Genomic DNA, 5,584 nt, shown 5'->3' with positions numbered 1-5,584 from the left:
GATTCCAACAATGATCCGCCACGGAGATGCGCCGAGAGAGAGAAAAGCTTTAAACTCTTCCAAGCAGGAATTCAAAGATCTTCTGCTTCAAAATCAGGGGCTCAGTTTGACACCAACATGTCGTCCTGCAAGCTGAGTTTAAACAGAAATACCATCCGATGTATAAGATACGAACTGGACAAAATCTTTCCCCCTCTCTCCTGGTGAGCTTGGTGAAGATGCGCCAGGACGCACAGCGGCGAAGTGCGCAATCCGTGCGTAAAAGGCACCGACTCTGCCGCTCTCCCTGCGCGTCTCTCCGCCTGTCTCTCACATTACGCCTCAAACGGTTTATTGTCATCTCTGTGTCTCCTCCTCCCTCAGCATGGAGGGGAGAGATGAAAAGGGGGGAGATAAAGGTCCATTACGCGCAGAGGATTTTGGCGAATCAGAAACAAAACAAAACTACACAGTATTATACAATATATGGGATTTTTTTCACAACTGTTATTAAAACAAATATATTTCTCACTCTGGTGCTGGAATCCACCAAGAAGAACATTCACAAATCCCCGCAGATCTAATGCGCAAGCCTTGTCCATGTGTGCGTTTTAGACAAAGCCATTTGTTATCGGTGACACACTGAGACATTCACACAGCTCCTCATGTAAGGCGGCAGCAGAATTAGCATACAGAGAACAACAGCTGCTTTCTGTGCCACAGCTCCTGATCCTGAAGCCAAACACTCAACAGCAAAAGCCCACAAAGGCAGGAACCTGTCCAGACTGCTTACAAGCTTTATGTTTTCCCATTTTATTGGACAGCCATGAACCGAAAAAACAGATTTTTTGCTTTATTATGATAATCCCGAAAATTATATAGATAAAGTGTCTGTTTTACAGTTTGATTCTCCTCAGTTAATGATCTTTCAGGTGTTTTTAAGTGGCTGTTGACTGAAAACTGCGACAGGGTCACATGTCAGACAGCGACCTCTGGTGGTTCAAAGGAAAACCGCGGAAAAAATCTGTTAGTACCTGAAATAAATCTGCTGCAACTCCTGTTAAACGTTGCATTTTCTAATTTAATGATGACAAACACAAAACATCAAGATGAGAAAAGCTTCGGGAATTGTGGAAGTTTTTGTATTCCCAGTGGTTTCAATCACCAGCATTACTGTTTTCCATTTTGTTCTATCGTCTCCCTTTTTAATGGCATTTTATTTATTCTTTTAGGAACCAAATATACACTTTTCCAGCGGAATAAATCAATCGTTATTTATATACAACCAATGCACACAACAAAGTGATCAAAGTGCTTCACAGGTATAATAAGCAAAGAAATGGTAAAAGCAAGATTTAATAAACACGAAAACAATAAAGCAGAAACAACAATAGGAGCTAAAAGCCAAAGAAAAGAGATCAGTCTTTAAAGAAAACTTAAAATCATGTTTCTGGCCGACCTTATAGTTGGTCTTATTATCCTTAAATGTTTGTGTTTTGACTTTGGTGTTTCCTGGATCAGATTTTCCTCGGTTATTTTTCCTTTAGTGTTTATATTAGTTCTCATTTTTGTGGAGCGGTTAGTGCATTAGTTAGTTGTTGGCTTCCTGATTCTGTCTTGTTTATTTGTTTAGGCTTCTTCCTGTGTTTCCTCCATGTCTGCCTCCCTCAGCTCCCTGCCTTCACTCAGCCGTCACCCATAATCATCTGATTACATTCACCTGCTCTCCTCACTCCCTCCGTATTTAAGCTGTTTGCTCATCTCTAGTCACCAGTTTAGTCCTCGGAACGGCTAAGAGCATTTGGTTTTTAGATCTCAGTGTCTTACGAGGACTGTTTTAGTAAAACCTCAGTTAGAAATCTTTCTTTGTCACCAAATCATTTTACCAGATCAAATGACCAGATTTCAACAGCTCCAGTTTTATTCTCTTCTTCAAGTCGCTCAGAAAGATTTTAACAGACGACAGCTCCGACTGCAGGCAGGTCTGTCAGGCTCTGTATATCTGAAGCCACAGTGTTGGGAATCATGCAGAAAGGGTCCTGAATGACCAATAACCTTCAGAGGAGACAGTTTCTTGATGGCAGCTGAAGCACAAGTCATTCCTAAATCCCAGAAACCTCTTCTGCATCAAGTGTTTCCTGTCAAAGATTTTCCACTTGTAGAACAGCGTAGATTTTCTTTCCCATTCCCAGTTGACAAAGCTTTTAGTCAGAGTGGCTCATGTTACCCTGATCTACCTCTATAGTTATGCTGCTATAGGCTTAGGCTGCTGGAGGACATCAGGATCTATTTCTCTCACTCTGCTGAGTTCTCCTACTGCTCTCCAATCTGCATTGTTTGTTGTTATTTCAGCTTTTAACTCTTTGTTCTCTGTCATTTTCTCTTCATAGAAGGTACACCTGGTCTGGCGTTCTGTTAGCTGTGACATCATCAGGGGAGGCAGATCATCCACTATCACCATCTAACATAGAAAGTACTCCTGGGTCAATGTGAGCTTCTGTGCTTTCTGTGTCTCTGCTCTGTCTTCTCTAAGCCCCAGTGGGTGGAGGCAGATGAGCGTTCACACTGAGCCTGGTTCTGGTTCTGCTGGAGGTTCTCCTCCCTGTTAAAGGGGAGTTTTCCTCTCCACTGTCGCTTCATGCATGCTCAGTATGAGGGATTGCTGCAAAGCCATCGACAATGCAGACGACTGTCCACTGTGGCTCTACGCTCTTTCAGGAGGAGTGAATGCTGCTTGGAGAGACTTGATGCAACCTGCTGGGTTTCCTTAGAGAGGAAACTTTCTCACCAACCTGGAGGATCTGATGGAATCTGACTTTGGAAAGAGCCTTGATATGATATGTGTTGTGAATTGGAGCTATAGAAATAAAATTGAATTGAATAGTGAGACTGACTGAGAATCTTCCAAACCGCCTAATTTAGACGTCCTGGAAACATTTTCTCCTTTATCAGCTCAGACCTTTTCCACATATGATACAGACATAAAATTCCTTTATGCATATATTTCTAAAAGATCATTTTAAATTGTATTTCGTCAAATAGAATTTCAGATAAATTATTAGATTTTAGTTTGACTTTTTTTTTTTTACTGGATTCATGTTAATTTTCCACAATATTCCAGTAGCAAAATTTCTTTATGTTGGTAATTAACCTTTTGATGCACCAGTTTGTCGATTTAACGTGAGAATTTTTCCTTAAGGTGAACCTAGGTTTAAAAATTATGCTTTTTGTTTTCAGGAAAATATTTATGAAAGCTGCTCTGGGGATCACCTCAGGTTAAAGATTCTCCAGCTGAAGCGGCTGCAGAGACTCAAACATGGGCCAGTCTGAGCGCAGCGAGCCGACCCGATATCAGCACTGACCCTGGAAAGAAGCCCAATCTCCAGGAAACTCATCCTCAAATAGCCATTTACAGCCATAACCTTCAGTTAGGAAACCCTGATAACTCCTCCAAAAAAACCTCCTGGCAATCATTTAGCTGAGCTGCTTCTTCCTTTGTGTTCAAGAGCGCCTCATAAGCCGGCTGGGTTGATAAAATACAGCCGATAATTTGGGTTTTAGTTCAGTCTCAGAAAGATGTTTAGAAGATCTGTTCAAATTTACCCAGATGTGTCCTGCATCAAACCACATTGGTGTAAAAAACAGATGAAGTGCAAAGATAAAACTGTTAGAGACCTTCAGCAAACCTGGAGAACTTTCCACTAAGACGACTTAAAACGATCACAGGAAGGCTTTTATCCTTACAATTAAAATGTGAAGACAATTGGTGAATATTTCAGCTGTGATGTGAACACTGAAATAAAACAGGGAAGGGAGCTGATTAAAACACACAAGAGACCAAAAAAAGATGAAATGCACAGAAACACACAGGTACAGCAAAAATAAACCTTTATTTAAAATAGCCAGAAATTCAATAATTCCCTAAAAACAATATTTTTCTCCAGTAGGTTTAATAAATCCCAACAATTATTGTCTCTGTAACAGTTTAATGAACGGAAAGTGAACCCTGGGTTGTCACATTCAGTCTGAAGCGTCTCAGTTTAACTTTCAGTTCAGCAAATAAGTTCAAACACAGAAAAACTTATTTATACACGTTTCAAGTCACCAAATATTTTTTTTAATAAACTGAAGTTTAACATGCTAGAGTAAAACTGAGAAAATATTCATAAAAACTTAAAATGAATGGCAGGAAAGAGAAAAATGTGGACCTTAATCGGCTGAAATTCAACTATTTGAAATATTGGGAAAAAATCTTAAATAAAAACATTTTAATCGGCAAAAAACTTGTTCAGTTCAGTGAATGTTTTATTTCTAGCAGCCTTTAAACCATTATCTGCTGCTGAAGAGCTAAAAAAAAAACAGTCTTGCGTTTGAAAATGAACAGTCAGAAAGTATTCACTCCCTCCAGATGTTGCTTGCCCTGATTTAAGTCAGATTATAAACAGATTTAGCATGAAATTAACCAGATGGTGTGAACGGGATCCAACCTCGATTTGACGCCCAGCGCTGCGAGGTTGAGTCAAACGCCTTCCTGCAGCTTTGCATTGCATTATGGGAAACAAACTAACAATGGCGGCATGTGTTTTTCATAAACCTCCGGGCAACGTTCCAGACATCTTCTCAAAATCATTCAGAATACATACCGGATCATTTTGGACCAAATGTCACCAGAAACCCATTAAAGATCAGATTAAATTATTTGTATTTTCCACTCGCTCAAAACGCATCTGCTTCCTGTGTTTACCTCTGGTTCTGCCGATCCACACACGCCTGACCCGTCAACAGACCAGATGTTCTAGCCTGGTCTGTAGAGGGGTTCTGCTTCACTCTCAGGTGTGGAAAGACCAAACTCATCAACTGATGACCAAAGCAAACAAACTACAGGTGTGAAAACGGCCTGACAGATGTTCTCAACTTGACTTAGATCAGGTCGTGATTTGCTGCTTTTTAAGTGTTTTTTTTTTTAGCCTACTTCGTGTTGTCTGACAGGTCCTACTTAGTTGATTCTCTTTTTCATTCAACAGATTGGCATCTGTTGAATGAAACCTCTCCTAGAATTAGAAAGGTTTGGGTTTTCTAAGGCTTTGGGACTCCACAAAATCACAGTGAGAACCACACGTGGAAAAAAAACATGGAACCTACCCATGAAGAACCTTCCCTGGACCCAAAATGACTCAGAACAATGGCTTATCCAGCATTATCAGGAAACCCAGAACATCCAAAGCTCTGCTGGCCTCAGTAAAGGTCATGAGACCCACAATAATAAGAGAGACTGGGCTTTCCATGGGAAAGGTCCACGGTCAGAACCACTGCTGACCCAAAAAGAAAAACACAGAGGCCCATCTCACATTTTAGAAAGTACTCCTGGATCACTGTCTGCATTTTTTTTCTGTGTCTCTGCTCTATCTTCTCTAACATAGAAAGTACTCCTGGGTCAATGTGAGCTTCTGTGCTTTCTGTGTCTCTGCTCTAAGCCCCAGTGGGTGGAGGCAGATGAGCGTTCACACTGAGCCTGGTTCTGGTTCTGCTGGAGGTCCTCCTCCCTGTTAAAGGGGAGTTTTCCTCTCCACTGTCGCTTCATGCATGCTCAGTATGAGGGATTGCT

This window comes from Fundulus heteroclitus, chromosome 12, assembly GCF_011125445.2.
Source record: "Fundulus heteroclitus isolate FHET01 chromosome 12, MU-UCD_Fhet_4.1, whole genome shotgun sequence".
NCBI classification, from domain to species: Eukaryota; Metazoa; Chordata; class Actinopteri; order Cyprinodontiformes; family Fundulidae; genus Fundulus; species Fundulus heteroclitus.
Note: the sequence above shows the minus strand (reverse complement) of the source record.